Genomic DNA, 19,319 nt, shown 5'->3' with positions numbered 1-19,319 from the left:
ATACTTATGAGATCAACCTGATTTTAAGGGATAAATGATACGTCAGGCTTTGCCACCTACCGTAAGATGACAAGCTTTGAATAGAATTTGGGGGCTTTGGTAAATTAATCCAGAATCAAGTCAGGGTTGTCTTTATCTTAGTATTTCTTACACAGTGGTTCCGTTTGTTTCAATCATAGTATGCCAAAAGCAGAGAGGAAGATAAAGAAACTAAGGGAATGTGTCCAGTATGAGGACCACTTACGGTATTCGTCCTCATAAACTTTGTAGAATTTTTCTGAGTAAATGCAAACTTATGCATATATACACAGAATTAAGCCCTAATGAATCTATGAGGCTTACTCCTTGGCACGGGTGCATAGGATTGCAGCCTTACAAAGCAATCCTATGGAGTCTACTAGGAAGTAAATCCCATTGAATGCAATGGGTCTTAATTCCAGGATAGGAATGTCCCTTGCCTGACTCTCAGGAGAGCCACTGCCAATCAGTGAGTGGAGACAGTAGTAAGCTAGATGGACACAATGGTCTGACTCGGTATAGGACCCCTTCTACGTATATGCTCAGAATTCAGATTTGGGTATGCCGAGCAGTTTCTAGGTGAATGCTTGTGAATGGAAGCATGCGGCAAATGTTTTTGCCACTTAAGTTTTACTCAAAGCTGCAACTTGCTGGAGCACTGGTAGGATGAATGTGGAAAGCAGATCTCAACCATCATTTTACCTCTTTGAAATTCACCTGCTTGGAGGTATCTTGTCCCAGATCTTTGCATTAATTTTCATTCTATTTTTCTTTGGTTCTGAATGTTATTTATGGTCATTTCTTTTTAACGGATTGTATGCATATTAACCAGAGCTAGAAAGATTCCTCATCTATCTGACATGAGACATTCTATTAATACAGCCTAGGATGGCCTGTGCCTTTTGCTGCCATGGAACATCACCAACTCAGACAAAATATGCCTCCCTCTCCAGTGCACAGCTGCCTGGCCAACCATCCATTTCCCATTGCACTACTATGACCCCAGTCATTCCTTCCCTTTTGCTGTCAGCTCATTTTGCATTTGATCTCCGGGTTGTTGTTGTTGTTGTTTTAATGCATGTCACACAATTTCTCTGATTCATCATTTTGCCAGAATCCATTCTGCATTTTAATCCTATCCTCCAGTGAATGTTCAGTCTCTTCCACTTTTGCTTCACACTTTGATTGGGCTAGTCTAATCCTTTCTCAGCCCTGGAGTTAATTATTGTTGTTTGCATTCCAGTAGCACCCAGAAGCAGCAATCAGGATCATGCTAATGCAAGGCACTGCATCATACAAATGTCCTGGTTAATAGGCACAACAAGAGGTTGCAAAGATTCAGGAAATAAGGAATGACATTGGACCCTGAACTCTTGAGAGAGACTGGGGGAGGGAGGAAGACAGAGGGAGATTATGCTTACCCCATACAACCTGAATCTGAAAATCATCTCAAGTTACAGTGGTACCTTAGTTCTCAAACTTAATTCGTTCTGGAAGTCTGTTCCAAAACCAAAGCTTTCCAAAACCAAGGCCTGCTTTCCCATAGAAAGTAATGCAAAATGGATTAATCTGTTCCAGACTTTTATAAACACCCCCTAAAACAGCAATTTAACATGAATTTTACTATCTAATGAGACCATTGATCCATAAAATGAAAGCAATAAACAATGTACTGCAGTCACACAATCAATCAATTACCCGTAGTAGCTGAACTGGGTTAAACACAGCCACACACAAAAAAGAGCCACAAAAATGCAAAATAAATAGCAAAAACAGACAGACCTCAGCGTAACACTCAAAACGGAAGTGTAACACTCAAATTGGAAGCGTAACACTCAAATCGTCGGCGTAACACTCAAAACGAAAGTATGGCACTCAAATTGGAAGCGTAACACTCAAAACGGAGCACGTTTGGCTTCTGAAAAAAAGTTCTCAAACCAGAACACTTACTTCCAGGTTTGCAGTGTTTGGGTTCCAAGTTGTTTGAGTACCAAGACGTTTGAGAACCAAGGTACCACTGTACTTCTAATATCTCATCACCATGCAATGCAGATATCTTTAACTGAAGATTTAATATAATGTTGTCCAGAAAGGATCCATAAAGAATCTGATTCCACATGCCGTCCTTGCAGTTTCCTGTTTACAAGCACCAAATGTCAGGAACAAAGAAGGCAATGAACCCTAACAGAAGTCATGAGTGGAGTGCTTGCCGGGCAGCACAAGCCCCCCCCCCTTCCTACCTAGGCTTGTAAGAACCAGACCTTTCACGTGCTTCCAGAAGTAGACCCTCCATCATTCTACCAAGAAGAGTGCAGGAGCTAAAACGGGACATCCTGGGAGCCAATCAGAAGCCAGGATGGCTTCTGTCATTCGGGATGTCCTGCTCAAAGCAGGCCAGCTGACGGGTATGCCATAGCTCAGTGGGAGAGAACATGGCTTGCATGCCAAAAATCTTAGAGTTTAATCCTTGGCATCTCTAGGGAAAGATTTCTGGTTGAAGCCCTGGAGAGTCACTATCAATCAGCTTAGACAATATTGAGTGAAATGGATCTGATTTGACAGAAGGAACCTTCCTGTATTCCTCTGCTTCCAGAGGCCCACCATAGGAATTTGCAGGCACTATAGTGCAGGTGATGGTAAAGTACCCATCCTGTCCAGCTCTTGGCAGCCTTGGCTACCTTAAGGTCAGTTCTCTTGCTATTTCAGCAATTATGTCCAGGGTTCTGTTTCCAGTGCCAGCTTGACACACACACACACAATTCCCCTGCAAGCTTGTTGGGCCCACTGGGGACAGGAAAGCATATTTAAAGTATATGATTTCCCTCTAAGAATCCTGGGAAATGTAGTTTATTAAAGGTGCTAGGAATTGCAGCTCGGGGAGTAAACTACAGCTCCCAGGATTCTTTGGGGGAAGCATAACCGTTAAAGTGGTATGAATGTGTTTTAAATGTATGGTGTGGATGTGACCCAAAGGAAAACTGAGAGCCCATGGCTTAATGAACAGGTACAGAAGGCAGAAGTCAACAGAAACAGATATTTTATTACCAAGCAAAGGTACCAGCACTCAACATGTTTTGGTTATGACAGTTTGTTCTAGAGGGGGGAGATGCCAAAATAACAACAACACCCCAACCTGTGTACCATTACAACATTTACAAATGTGATGTTATACTCTAATTCTTTTCCATATGAAAGCATGCAGAAGAAACCCCCAGAAATGACAATGCTGCTCACTAGCAATTGCATATGCTAATTAAACAATCCCCAGCCATCCAAATATCGCATAAAAATGCAGAGTTAAAAATAGCCAACACCAGTTTTTGCAATCATAATTTATGTATTTTATTTATGTATTTGTATGGAGGTTGTGACATGCAACGGACTCCGAGGCATCCCTGTTCTTCTGGGAAAACTCTCACAGTATGTGAATTTATGCGCTGTTGTCTTTTAACAAGTGAACAGGCAAGACTGTAGGATTGTTAACCAGTTAACCTGGTGACACTAAGGAGGTGGATGATTCACATTGACTGGAACTAACCACTTAGATACTTATTAGCTGCAGGTCTCTATATCGTCTCTATATTGTTTTCTAAAGCTGCTTCCAGATGGTGGTTTATTGTGGAATTGTTGCTGGTCATGCACACAAGTGTTTTGCACCATCCCCCTGACATCATTGTCATCAAAATGCCCATGCTTTTGGGGGGGGTACATTTTAAGGTTCATCGACACTCAGCATGGGTCCAGGGAGATTTTTCTTTGGTCCTGCTGCTTTCCCCGGGAAAGCATGTTCTTTACTGCTGAATCAGAACAAATATCAGTTGGGTCTTCTGTGGATTGGTGTTTGTTCTGATTTAGCAGTAAACAACAGGTTTTGCCCAGGGAAAGCAGAGGGCCAAAAGCAAAACCTTTCATAACCATGTCTAGAAGTCATGGGGCAAGTGGAAGAAATCATGGAAGTGTAGATGAGCCCAAAGCCAGAAAATCCTTTAAGTAAAAACAACCCATTATACATCCACAGTTATTGTTGATGTGGAAGCTCATTTGGGGTGGCTGGTTTGTCATAGGTGTGATGAAGTTTCAGTGGGTGGTCCTATTGGCCATTCCCCTGCTTCTGTCTGCCTCTCATCCATGCCCAACTAGCCATTTTGTTTCCAGCAGCCCAAACTATACAGATGTGCCCATTTCCACCAACTGCTGCATGCTGAAGGCGTATGGAAATTTCAACAACCCAGTTCAGAGAAGCTCTTCTTTCAACACATGTGGGGGATCACTTAGAGGTTAAAATTGCAGTACATATATTGGCACTTAATAACACACAAGTCTTCCACAAGACCTCTTTAGCAGATTTTTGTATCATCGGCATTCTTTTGGTATAGTTGCCAATCAAACTTGAGGAATGGTTACAGGTAGGTAGCCGTGTTGGTCTGGGTCGAAGTAAAATAAAAAAATTCCTTCAGTAGCACCTTAAAGACCAACTAAGTTTTTATTTTGGTATGAGCTTTCGTGTGCATGCACACTTCTTCAGATACACTGAAGAAGTGTGCATGCACACAAAAGCTCATACCAAAATAAAAACTTGAGGAAGACCTCTGTATTTAAAAAACAAACAAACAAACAAACCGCCAATTGAAATGAATGCATGTTGTCCCTTCACCCTACCCATACACAAATCACAACCCTTCATTTTGCCCATTGTGGAACATAACTAGGGATGGATATGTTGACTCTTCCACACTTTCAGTAGGAACTTAAAAGGTGTGCATACACAGATGCAGAAATACCAGTGTACATGCCCAGAATGGGAAAAGGTGGTGGAGGGTGTGGAATAGGCATTAAAGGAAGGGGCCAGAAACATCCTGTGAACGACTGCTCATCCATGTGGGTGGAAAGCAGGGGCTTACCCAGTGCTTTTTTTCTGGAGGGACGCAGGGGTACGCATACCCCTAAACATTTTGTGAATCTTTGTGCTTTTGTCCATTTACTGTATTTATTTTTCCTGATTTGAACCATAAAATGGTGATTTTCTTGAGTCAAAAGGAGAGTACTGTACTCCTAAACATTTTTAAAGAAAAATATCACTGGGCTTACCTATGAAATGTCAAAGACTAAATTGTGTAATTGGTTGCATGCCACTCATTCATAGAGAAAAGTGGTATCTTATTGACTCATCTACGGTATAAACCCCCCAACTGGAAGCACCCTACATCTAAGTAAAGAACTGGATGGGGTCAGCTTCATCACAGTGATTCAGAATATTGTACTCATCACTCACCGTGGCCTATTTCCACCTACTGAAGATTCGTTTTGAAAGACTCTGTGAAGCCCCTGGAGCTGAATACACTGTTTTAACATGCACAATTGTTACATAAGCCTTAAAGAACAGGGTGTCTAGGGGCGGGTGATCATATAGAGTTCCTAGCCAAAAGCAAGACGTTGCCTGGTGCCAATTCTGTGGGACTGGAAGCGGATTGTAAGCGGAGAGCATGGGAAAGGAATGGAGAAGGAGAACCCTGAAGCTCCCAGACAATGTGTCTAACTTGGAAGGGGTGCTATCAGAACCACCAGAATTTTCCCACAGCAATGCCCAACTTTGATACTGCTCCTCGAGTTAGGAAATTCCTCCCTTCTGACGCCACTGCTCCTGAAATTGCTTTTGACCTGTTTAAACGCAGCTGTGCTTCGTGGAAGAAGGGTAACTTCAAAGAGCCTGTTGTAGCCACACTTGATAGAAATTGAGTAAGTATGTTATGCAATCAAAAACATAGAATGTGGAATGCAGCCAACAATGCCAAATGGGAAAAAACAAACAACTTGTGAATCAGAGCATCTTAATTTTATAGATATTCTTAATTGCCGTGACCTGTTCTGCTAGCCTAGATAGACACCATGGGAAACCAAACCAGGAATACATCAATAGGAAAAAGGGCAAACTCAGTACATCTGTTTTGCTGTGTCTACATGCACTGCTCTGTCCATGCACCAAGAAGCCATTTCAGCTGCCACTTCCCAGGACGTTTTCATACAGATACTTGTGTGACCATCGTGCTTGATTGTTCGTTTATATTTCATGGATTGACCTCCCTGCATGGAAGTTCACAAACCTAGGAGATATCTGAAGCAACTTCAACATTGCCTATGATCTATACGCATACAACAGAATTAAAATGGTTCAAAGTTATTTTAGGCTCGGATGCTTGCTGTGCTAAATAGCCCTCTAAAATGGAAACACCTCCTGCTCTGGCTTACTCTAAAGATGGAAATTACCTTGACATACAATGTGCTTCTTTATGCATACCAGAATCTTCTGAGCTGTAACAGAGGCTGAATCATCAGTTCAGAGAAGGTCAGGCTAAGGGCAAGATTTCTTCCTTTATTCCTCTGCAGTGGGTGCATTGACTCAACCCAGTCCTCTCTTTTTCTTTTAAATTCAAGCCAGCAACTCAAAAATGCTTCTTGCAGATTGAAGTAAAATGCTAGTATGCCTTCAAAAACACATCAGCTGGTGAAGGGATGGAAGAGAAAAGTCTGTGATATTCTTTACATTTCTAAACCCGTTAGGCTTTTCCATGTAGTATCACTGTTACAGCTTGCAAACTAGTAGCTGCTGATCAGATATGCTTGTGAAGGAAAGGAGGAGTCGACTGGACCTGTCAGCTTCCATTAAAGCAGGCTGGGGAACTTGTGACCTTCCAGCTGTTGTTAGACTCCAAAAGCCATCAGCCCCAGGCAGCGTGGCCAGTGGCCAGGGATGATGGGAGTTGTAGTGCTGCAAAATACAGGTGGCCACAGGGTTCCCATCCCTGTGTTAAAATCTTAAACCAATTCATTTGGCCAGTTTTGAAACAAGGCATAGTGAATGTGTCAGATCTGCAAAAAAAAATCTCAGCTTCCAGGTAACTATTGCATATCCAGCAGCCCAGTCTTTCTCTGCATTTGGGGGTGACCAAGCCTGAAAAAGAGGCATTCGCATAGATGCCGAATCTGAACAGAAATCAGGGTTTCCCAAACTTGGATCTCCAGCTGTTTTTGGACTACTAGCAGAACTAGTGGTCAGGGATGATGGGAATCGTAGTCCAAAAACAGTTGGAAACCCAAGTTTCAAACTGACCAAAAGGGCACCTGCCATCTCCTTGGTCACTACCCAATGGTGTTGGGGAAGGGGGTGTAGCATGATATTTTGCAAATGCACCTTTCAAAGAAGCAGGGACCATCATTGGGTCAGAGCAGAAGGTGAGAATTCTACCTGTGCTTTTAGTAGAGTATCCAATGTGGTGCTTGTCAGATACTATTAGACTACAACTCCTGACATCTCTGACCATTAGTCATGCTGGCTAGGGATGATGACTGGTGAGAGCACATTGGCGACCTCTGCCTTTGTGTCTGTGTGGCAGGGAACAAGATGCACATGACAATGTTGCCATAACAGGAGGCTGTATGCTTATTTTATTACGTTTTTATTCCACCCTTCCTCCAAGGAGCTCAGGATGACATACATGCCCCCCACCCCACCCCACAATTCCCCTCACAGCAACCTGATGAGGTAGACTAGACTGGCAGTGTGTGACTGGTCCAAGGTTACACAACAACAACAACAACAACAACAACAACAACAACAACAACAACAAATACCCCGCTCATCTGGCAGAGTTTCCCCAGCCACTCTGGGTGGCTCCCAATCAAGTGTCAAAAACAATACAGCATTAAATATTAAAAACTTCCCTAAACAGGGCTGCCTTCAGATGTCTTTTAAAAATAGAATAGCTGCTTATTTCCTTGACATCTGATGGGAGGGCGTTCCACAGGGTGGGCGCCACTACTGAGAAGGCCCTCTGTCTGGTTCCCTGTAACCTCACTCGTAATGAGGGAACTGCCAGAATGCCTCGTGCTGGATCTCAGTGTCCGGCTGGACGATGTGGGTGGAGACGCTCCTTCATGTATACTGGACCGAGGCCGTTTAGGGCTTTAAAGGTCAGCACCAACACTTTCAGTTGTGCTCAGAAACATACAGGGAGCCAATGCAGATCTCTCAGGACCAGTGAGCTTAGAAGCTTGAGTAGGGATTTGAACTCAGGTCTCCATGGATGATGTAGGTACTTCTGTGACCTCTGGCTGCCATACCAGTATAAAATATACTCAACTTCTCGGATGCAAGTCTTGTTGACGAATGGGGCTGACTTCCAAAGCTTGCAGCTTTCAAGTTCAAGCAGTCTTGCCCACCAAATATTTCTTTATTATATGGTAGACACTGGCTAGAAAATGCTCTCATTTTTGAATGTAAATGCACAAAGGTTGTGCATGGGGTAAGCACATGGATACTTGTTCTCAGTAATGTCATAAGTGCAAGTAAACAGGTTTGGGGTTGACTGGACCAGAAAGCATGAAAGACTTTATTTAAACAGAGTATAGGTTAACACTGTCAATTATCAGTCACTGTTGCTTTGTGTGTATGTGATTTTGTTTTTCAAAGGATTAAAGCTATGATTGTTCCTTCTGACATTTGCAGGCGGATTTCACTAGAAGAACCTAACAGACCAGTACAGACCAGAAATTCATAAAGCCTCCTCTAAAAACACTCACATACACAACCCTATACCACTCTGGCTCCCTGTTTCTGAGCTCGTATCTTCCATAGGGCAGGAATCTTGTTACAAAATATGGATCAGAAGCTTGGAAAGCTATTGTGTAATGCTGCAGGTGTTGCAAACTGCTCTGGGTTGTGTGTTAAAACAGATGACCCGATTTCCAATTCCACAGCAATAGAATCACAAAGGGAACCATTGGGAAAGGGTGGATTCCAATATGGGACATTTTGTAGGAGCTGAAATGGAAGCTAAGATTGCAGGAGAAAAGTTGACCCAACTGCAAAGGTGGTAACTTGGTATTCAGTGTTTGCCTATTCTGAGTAATAATTCTTAGCCTTTAAAATAATTTATTTATATTTGAAAAATTATGTGCTGCTACTCATAAAAAATCAGAGCACTCTACAACAATTGTACATAGAGCCATGTTTTGTTTTGTTTTTAAAGAATTGCACTATGGTGCAACATAATATAACCTCCCCACTGACAAATCAGAATTGATGCTCAGTACATAGCCAACACCATCTAAAGGTAAAGATACCCCTGACTGTTAGGTCCAGTCGTGGACAACGCTGGGGTTGCAGCGCTCATCTCGCTCTATAGGCCAAGGGAGCCGGCGTTTGTCCACAGACAGCTTCCGGGTCATGTGGCCAGCATGACTAAGCCGCTTCTGGCGAACCAGAGCAGCGCACAGAAACGCCATTTACCTTCCCGCCAGAGCGGTACCTATTTATCTACTTGCACTTTGACGTGCTTTCGAACTTCTAGGTGGGCAGGAGCTGGGAACTCACCCTGTCTCAGGGATTCAAACCACCGACCTTCTGATCGGAAAGCCCTAGGCTCTGTGGTTTAGGCCACAGTGCCATCCGCCACCATCTAACCTCCCTGCAAACTTTGTGCACCCACCTGCATCCTCAATGTGCTTAGATCAACTCTGCCCTCTGCTTCTGCCTCCATCTCCCTTTTAAATCTGACTCCCGACTGGGTTACCTCCATAAATGCCTCCTTGCATTCCCCAGTGGTCTCTGCATCAAAAAGCAACCTGCTAGCAACTTTCTCCATTGGGAGGCATCATCTGAATACCCAGAGCTGTTAGGAACACTGGAAGTTGTCTTGCAATGTCAAAGCAATGGTCCACCCAGCTCTTTATTGTCTAAACTGACTGGCAGTGGCTCTCCAGAGTTTCAGGCAGGGACCTCTCTTAGTCCTACCTGGAGTTCCTACCCAAGACCTTCTGCAGGCAGATCAGATAGGCCACCACGGGGCTACAGTCCTTCCTTCATCAAGCCTGTCCAGGTATTGCCTTAAGGCAGGCATAGGAAACCTGTCATCTTCTGGCTGTGGTTGGACTCCAGCTTTCATCTGCCCAACCAGCATGGCCAACGGTCAGCTGCCCTGAAGCATTCCTTGATTTTCCAAATCCTGCACGAGGGATTTCTCATGTAATGAATCTCTCAGATTCAAGCTTCATTTTTAGAAACAGATATGTGCATGATGATCAGATGTTTTACTTCCTTACTTGTTTTCATCCTGTATTTTATTCTGTGATCCACCCTGAGATCTTATGATGAAGGGTGGTATAGAAATCTAATAAATAAAATTCTCCACCTTCTCTTTCTTGGCTTGATGCAAAACATTTTGAAAGAAAGTTGCAGTTTTAATGTTTAATTATTATTTTTAAGTACTTCCTTCAGAAATATCAACTTGGAAAATCACCCCCATTTCCGAACAAGCATGCTAATTACTTCAAATGAATGGTATATCTGATTGACGTTTCCCATGATGGCACTACGGCTGCTAATCTTGCTGCTAATCTTCACGCGCCATCATAAGGAAGAGAAGAAGTAAGACAAAAGTCTTGGGGGGGGGGACGACTTTCAAGAAAGCATTTCGACTATATACCGTAAGATTGACTGATTGCTGCAGATTAGCGCAAGCTTCTGAGAAAGCTTCGCAGAGCCCGCAGAGACACTGGATTTTTCATTATTTCACTTAAATTGGCTAGAAATATATTAGGACATATCTTGAAAAGTGTTGGGTGATATTAAGGAAGTAGCATCTGACGGCAGCCTACACAGAGTATTTCTGTGAGCATATGTATTACAGGGAATGTTCAACAGCCCACTGACACATACCTCAGTTGTATTATGTAACTGGCAGCTGTCACTCATTCAGCGGGTAGAATAATGCAAATACAAAAGGACCATCCCCAGGATTGCCTTATTACTGTTGTGATTAGGAATGGGATTGAGAATCTGTGCACTGCACATGGGGGGGGGAACATGGGCTGTTGGACTCCAACCCATCAGCCCCAGCCAGCATGCCTAGTGGTCAGGGATGATGGGAGCTGTAGCCCCACAACTGGAGGGCCGCAGGCTGCCCACCTGTGATCTAGAAGGACCAATGGCCTGGCTCAGCTCCAGGCTGCGTCAGTGAAGAGATCAGGGCGGAATGTGTACATGCCCCACCAGCTCCTGAGGGAAACTCGTTCCACACCTTGATGGTTATGCAACAGCTGAGGCTATTAGGCAGCATGACAGCTTTCAATGAGCTTAAACCAGTGAACAAAAGGATGTGCGTAAAAATGGTTATGGGGCGTTTACTAACATATTATTCACACATTGCCCTGTTTTGGGGTGTGGGTGGTTGCAAATGCAGTTGTCACTCACACTGGGGGAAATGTGGAATGGGAACAAGATCTTTCCGTAAGTCCAGTGGGAAAGCCACAGCTAAGTCAAGCATTTCCAGGTCCCCTATAAGATGTTTGAGCTTATTAAAGCAGATTCCAGGAGGAAGCGTTGAATTTCCTAGCATTCTGCCTCTGTCCCAGGGAAAGCTTCACTTGCTAAATTTCTCTTGGGCTGTTGTTACATGCTCAGGAGAAGGGTCAGTGGAGGCTAGTCCATTAGGGGAAAGGGGCACCGCCACACCCACCTCAACTGTGCTCAATTTTGCCAAACACATTTTTTTGCAGTGTGATTTTCCTAATTCATTTTAGTATGGTATTTTCAATAATGCATTTATATAAACACGTCGGTATATACCGGTACATGTCTGTGCACAATGTTAAGCCGAAGAACTGCATTGCAAAATTTGAAGAAGTATGAATTTCAAAGCATGGTTGTGTTTCAGTTAGCATACTGTTTTGGAAAATGCAGACTACGCAAATTTGCCTTTAGATGTGAACTGAATCAAAGTTCTTCCTCATCTTGGCTCCCTACACTCATTAAACATCCCTGGCTTTCTGCTTCTTTCATTGTTTTAAGCAGATTCTAAAGGAGGTAGAATTTCTGCAGACTGCTAAAAATCCACTGACTTAGAGCAGAAGTGAAGGAAACTGGAAGGACTATTACACCAGCTCCTAGGTCAGTGTTTTGACTCTATGGTAATCTAGCAATGAGTCAACAGCACAACCAAAGCTAGAGAAACTAGGGGTATATCTTTGCCAATGATCACTGAGCTTGAAAGAGGGCTTAGAAGAAAAGTTTCTCCAAACCTTATGCTTCTTACACCTATTCAATCACGTTCATAAACCATATCAAGCTACTATTACAACACTACTTTTTTTTAGTTTAAGATTATTGATATTCTTAGTAACAATGATACCATCATATAACAAATCAGATCTTGCTCCATGACAACATCACTGAAGGCAAATAATGTTAATTTGAACCAACAACCAGTATTAAAAGACACGTTGCAAAACTGAATGGTTTAATACTCCTGGGATTGTTGGTGCAGGTATCTCAGAATCCCTTCTGATAATTTAAAAACCATGTGAACCATTTGAATGGCAAGTACACTGGGAAAGAAACTAGGAGTTGTAATACCACGACATATATGGTAGATGAACAAAACTAGTAACTTGGGGTGGAGAGCCTCAGTCCCAGAGGCCAAATGATGTGGCCCTCCAGGCCCATCTGCCTGGCCCTTGAGACCTTCCCCTGCCCACCCATCCGCAGGCCACACACCCGCTCTTCAAACCATGCCCTATTCTAGTCCTGCTCCACACTCCTTGCTTGCTTGGCCAGGGGACAGACCTGAGGGAAGCCTTCCCACTCTGTTGGCTCCACCCCCTGGCTCCACCCATGTCCCAGCCTGCATCCCCATTTGCTGAAGCGGGATGCAGGCTAGGATCTGGCTCCTGATAGGTGGAGAGGGCTTATGCCCCCTCTGCCAATCAGGCAGGGGCACTGAGGTTCTGATTCCTTCGTCAGGACCCTGGTGGAGCCTCTGCCGCCCCAGAAGGTTCTCCATAAGGTAACATGTTTCTTGGGCTGAAGAAGGCTCCCTGCCCTGCCCTGAATGTTTTTCCAATCTGAAAGGGAATGAATTATCAGGGGTGGCTGAGAAGAGCATTAATCATATGGCAAAAGCAGGACTGCACCACTGGCCCCACTGCTAATGCCCCACACACCCATTAGCCCAGCCCACTCAATGCTCATACATTCCTCAAAGGAGCATCTACATGGGGGGAGGCTGGTTGCAGACAGTCGCCCCATGCAATTGGGAGTCACAATCCTATAAGGCAGTAGCCTTATTCACTCAACCATCAACTCATAATAGCCAAAGTTGCCAGGTACTACTGCTGTGCTATGGTTTCCAGAAATAAACCACATGGGTGCATGTTTCTTGTTAACAGCCCCCCCCCCCATATCCCACTTTAGGATCTGTGGGGAAATCTCAGCACTAGGGTTGAACGGAAAATAAATGGATAAGCACGTTTGAAGGAGCTCAGCAAATTCCATCTGCCAGGCACGAAGGTGGAAAAATGTAGCAATTCTGTGAAAAGCTGCACAAAGCTTCTTAGATATGCACATTTAATTAAGATGTAATGAAAGGCTGTTAATTAAGTGGCCAAGATGAATTATAAAACTTCACTTGGGATTATGTGATATCTACAAAGTTTATACTTTGTTTATACATGTGTGTTTTTCTCCAGAGGATTTTAAAAAGAAACACACACTTGTATTTACTTAACTGGGTATACTGGTAGCTATAGAGATATGAAGCTATCATCTGATCCAGCGTGTTTCTGATACCATCAGTGTTTCCTTATTGCTTTTCTGTTCCCATAGCCTCATTATAAGGCACGCCCTAAACAAATCTGCTGTCACTTCTTGTTGCTATGTGAGACTTCTCATTATTTTATTTTGAATCATGCTGTGAGTCTCATGTCGTGAAAAGCCAAGGGAAAGTATCCTGGTAGATGTATTTCATTTCCATAAGATGGTAGCAAGAGTGCTGAAAGTACGTTACTTTGTTTGGACAAATGTTACCGCAGTGATTCACCATTGCTGAATAGCAACGCTACTTGGAAAACTTCAAAAACACTGAACCTGTTTCTGGGGTTGCCAATTTTAAACAGCTGAGCCTTTCAACAGCGGCTTGAACAAGACAGAAGGTAGCAACTGATAAATGTTTAGCTCTACCTGTGCAAAGCTTCGTTCTCTGAATTTTGTGATAATAACTTCTTCGGTCAAACAAAATTTACAAAAATGCATATATTGGGTGGAAATGTTCTAAAAATGCTACATATGTGAAAATAACATGCCAAAATGTTAGGGTAAGCTAGTTGCAGAATGTATATATTGGTCAAAACTGCATGCAGAAAGTGACATATTAGAAGAACTTTGCACTAAAATGCCGACAAATTTCCATGAGATTAAAAATATATAGACTCACACACAATTTACTCACAGAATTGAGGAGAACTGAATTTTGCAACAACAACAAAAGACAAACAGAGAGAAACAAAAACCAGGGACAGACTTTGGTATTCTTTCATAACATGGAGCCCTGTGTGAGGCCAAAATTTGGCACCCCAAAATGGATCTTCTCAGTTATGGATCTTCTCAATTTTGCACCCCTTATGGCTCAGTACTCTGTGCATTGGAACCACCAGCACTGCCCTAAATCTGGTGCTTCCAAAATTGACAAATGTATCCATCTGTATACTGGCTCAAGATCACTTATGACTGGAGTAGCCTATGAACTGGGGACTTTCCGGACCACACTCTTAGCCACTGCATGAGTGTGGTCTGGAAAGTGGCAGCCTTATTTTAACAACTAGAGAAATGCTTGGCACATGGGGAAACTCTGCTAGCTGTTCTGATTCTTCCCCCTTTTATTTAATTCATTATTTAGTATGTTGACTGTTGGAACATTTCAAATGCCACTCACTGGGGCTTAGAAGTTTTAGCCTCATTAACAGGTAGGGAGCAAGTCTGACTTTTCTAGATCATGAAACAGTACAAGTGTCAGAATGATTCATGTAGCAGAAATGCAGGAAATTTCCACCATGCAAAGCAAGCTGGCTTGCTGCTCGTCATTTCTTCTACCAGAGAGGGTTTCCCTGCATGGCTGAATACTTTCTCAACACTCATGAAGTCCTACGGTACTTCTAAAATCAGACGAGAAAACGAGAGTTGGAAATATGTACACACACAAATACACACAATGTTATGTGCAGCAACTTTTCAAAACAAACAAACAATGAAATTATGAATGCAGACACTGAATGCTTATGAATTGGTTAATGGATGTTCCGGAGGGGAGGGCAGGCACAAAGATAGTACTGAAGGGAAACAACACCCAATATTAGATAGAAATGAATACCTGAAATTAATTTGTGTTTTAGTTGTGAGGAAGGGGATGTAGCCAGAGGGGAGAGAGCTTTGCAGAAGCAAAATCAGGTCTTTTTCAACCAACATCCACCAACCAGCTGCAGAATCAGCAGCCTTCTCAGGTGGGGTTACGAGGACCAGAATAGATGGCACATACTACATAGGAGAGTGGCACTAAACCACTGAGCCTCTTGGGTTTGCCAATCAGAAGATTGGTGGTTCGAATCCCTGCAACGGGGTGAGCTCCCATTGCTCTGTCCCAGCTCCTGCCTACCTAGGAGTTTGAAAGCATACCAGTGCAAGTAGATAAATAGGTACCACTGCGGCGAGAAGGAAAATGGCATTCCCATGAGCTCTGGTTTCCATTGTTCCATTGTGCCAGAAGCGGTTTAGTGGACAAAAAAAAGCTGGAAAGCTGTCTGTGGATAAACGCCGGCTCCCTTGGTCTGAAAGCAAGATGAGGGTCAAAACCCCATAGTTGCCTTTGACTGGACTTAACCATCCAGGGGCCCTTTACCTTTTACATATGAGTAAAGAATGGAGGAAAATCCTTTGTGGAGGGTAAAGAGACAGCTCAGCGGCAATTAGGACTACCATTTATTGGAAAGCAAAATTATGGCACTTGAGTGTACCTGGAGTGGGACTTGGCAAGGTGTGGGTGAACAGGTGAGCCCAACAAGTCAAGGCGTGTATATAACTCTAAGGCAGTATATAACATAGTTAATGATTTAAAACAGGCTTCCTCAACCTCGGCCCTCCAGATGTTTTTGGCCTACAACTCCCATGTTACCCCAGCTAGCAGGACCAGTGGTCAGGGATTCTGGGAATTGTAGTCTCAAAACATCTGGAGGACCGAGGTTGAGGAAGCCTGATTTAGAAGATCTTCTAGAAATCATCGAAAGACATTTTGTAGGCAAGGAGCACTGAGGCTGACAGATCAGTCCCAAGGAAAATCTGTGATTCCATGGCAGAGAATTCAAGACATATGCAAAAGATGTAACTCAAGAAAGCAAGCCATGCTACAGACTGCAGGTCAAGGGACTCCATCACTGGTTCAAAGCCTTGTGGATCTGCCAAGGGAATCAGGAAAAAGCACCTCTCCCTTTCCGCTCTGGCCACCAGGGCTTGGGACGAAGCGGCTGATCGGAAGCTCCATTGTGCTCCCCTGCTCCCCAGCTGGGGTTCGATATGTTTTGTCAGAAGAACTGTAACAAATAAAAACTTTATTAAGGAAAAAAATGGGGGGGTGAGAAACGGAAAATGATTATTCATTTATGGAAAGGGGACATGCTAAAATTCTAGATCTAGAGGCTGAAAAACCAGTGTTTTTTTAATCTGTGGAAAAGTTAAATTCTAATAAAACAGCCCAGCTTTAGAAACCTGGAGATGTGTAAAATAAAATTATTATATTTTAAAGTAAGTAACTATTCCACACTATATCTATTAAAGTCAATGGATAATGCTAGGCAAAGCTAAAACACAAGTGTTTTGACAAGCACCCAGAGCTATTAAGACATGGGGGTTAGAACTGCAGAAGAATAAATTGGTAGGTTTCTTACCAAAATTATTTGTGGTTCATAATCACAAAAACATAGTGATAAAGAATAATCACTGGGAGTTTAAACTTTGTAAAGTGTATAGATAAAGAAAACCAGAGAACTAATCAAGAAATTGGCATTGGCAAACAAACTATTGAAAATTGTGTGTTGCGGGTTGTTGGGGAGGTTTGAAGAACAGGAAAGCCAAAGAAGAATTTGACCAAAGGATTCCAATGAGGCAATCTAATCTTGAACAAAGGGAAATGTGATATCTAAAACATTACCCAGTTGAAGAGAAAGCTGAAGCAATAAATACAAAGTTGATAGTAGTGAATTATTGAGGTAATAAATTGTTGTGCTATGTGGTGTGTGTGTTTTTTCTTACAGTTAATTAATTCTGGCAAGCATAGATAACATTTCTTCCTTAAGTGCAAAACAACTTGTGCATGAAAAAACTCCTAAAGTAGATATCCTTTGCATGCAAGAAGCACATACATAGGAAACACAGGAGAAACTTTTGGAGAATTGCATTTAAACAATCTGTATACTAGGCCTCAGCTGGTACCAAACTAAAATTGGTCATATAACCTCTATCGTAAAGTAACAACAAAAGATCAGGACAGTATATCTTATTAAAAGGTGTAATTGAATAGGAAGTGTGTGTGTGTGTGTGTGTGTGTGTGTGTGTGTGTGTGTGTGTGTGTGTGTTTATGCCCCTGGGACACTTAAAAACCTAATTAAAAGGTTGGGAACAGATTTCAGCAAGATATTTAACCCATGTCTACATAGACCAGCAAACATTGGACATGGTAATAATTGAGCAGAGGTTGGGTGGCCAACTGTCTTGTATTATCTAGTTGAGATTCCTGCACTGCAAGGGGTTGGACTAGATGACCCTCAGGCTACCTCCTATGATTTTAATCACAAGCACATACATCTCAGACTGGGCCCTACAACATCAGAGGTGCAATTTGCAAGCAGACAACCCCTTTTTGGTTTGGAAATTAAAGTGCAGAACGCCAGGTTTCTTGTTTGCTGAACTGAACCATAGCAAGTACTGTAGTGTGAAGCTAAAGATCTAGTTCCATTGCCTGTGTTGAGACAACACAGTTGTGTTGAGGGTACTTAAATCTAATTCAGCAAGATATGATTTGGAAGTGGGGTAAAATAATAAACAACCCATGATCTGGCTAGCAAGCTCATAGAAATGTTGTGCATGGGGCAAGGGTAGAGACTTAGCCAACAAAAATAATTTTGAATTTCTTCATGAGTCAGCAGTGTTAATGTTCTTTGTGCAGGTTGCTGATTCCAAATTAGCTAGTTGCTGGAAAACAAGTTCACAGCATTATTACGTCTGTTTGCTCTCCCATGCCAGAGCCTGGCTCGTTATAGTCTCCTCACCTCTCTCAGCCAAATCATCTGAAGTCTTTACACACACACACACACACACACACACACACACACACACACACACACAGCCTTCTGCATCAGCACTATAATTTAGTAAGTTCTTTCAAAAAGAGAACTGTATTCTTTTCAAAAGAGAAAACCACAAATTAAAAAGGGGACAGAGAAGCTCAGGAAAACCCAAAAGCAATAAATATTGTAACCCTCTTGCTCAATGACAGTACCTTCCATGCTCAGTATTCCCCTTTATTGGGAAAACTTCCTAGGAAATATGGAAAATATTTGCGGAATTTGTATTGTTAAAACAGAAAGGGGTCAAACCATCTCAAGAAGTGTTAAAATTTTGGAAAGTTGGATAATTATGATAAGTAAGGGGCTTGGGGTTGGGTGCACATTTTTATTTGTATTGTTATTACTTTAAGGGGGGGTCCTTGTTGGGGTTGTGGTACGCTTACACTCTACCCACCTCACTGCTTTGAGATTACCCAGCTTTCCATCATGCATAGGATGTGACTCCCAATGCACACCTGGAGGAAAGGCTTCTGTCTCACACTTTTGACAGCCCCCACCTCCTGTCATTGTTCCCTCCTTGCTTCATCCCCAAGACCCTGGGAATTTACCTGGCCACCTGTCAATCAGCACCCTGGGCCAAACAATCCTTTGTCCATCTTGATCCTCCAACCTGCAACTGATATACTCCTTTTGAATAAATTGCTGGACTGGATTCCTGGGCTATACTGATTTCTAGGCACAGTCAAGGGCTGGTTCTCTTCCATGTTGCTTAGACTGCCTGGGCTAGGCTACTCATTGCTCAAGTACCTGGGAGAGCAGGTGGGTGGGGATATGGACTGAAATTGCCAAACCAGTGTTCAGTTTGCTGTTTCTTTAATCCCACGGAGATCGCTGTGAGGAAGTAGCAAATCCCATGCCTCTTGCCCAAGCTGACACTAAGTGGGTGGGCAGCAGCAGAGAGGACTAGAATGGGACCCTCTTTGCTACTGGGATTCCTTACAGGATTGGTGCTGGAGTGGGGGACACCCTTCCGTTACAGGGGCTGAATATATTCCAACTGGAATAGTACTCCACAGACATGGGAGGGAATACCTAAAAGCAGGCGAAAAGCTGGTATCCACCTGTCCTTTAATAAATGA

The sequence above is a fragment of the Zootoca vivipara genome, chromosome 4, assembly GCF_965207765.1.
Source record: "Zootoca vivipara chromosome 4, rZooViv2.hap1.1, whole genome shotgun sequence".
Taxonomy (NCBI): Eukaryota; Metazoa; Chordata; class Lepidosauria; order Squamata; family Lacertidae; genus Zootoca; species Zootoca vivipara.
Note: the sequence above shows the minus strand (reverse complement) of the source record.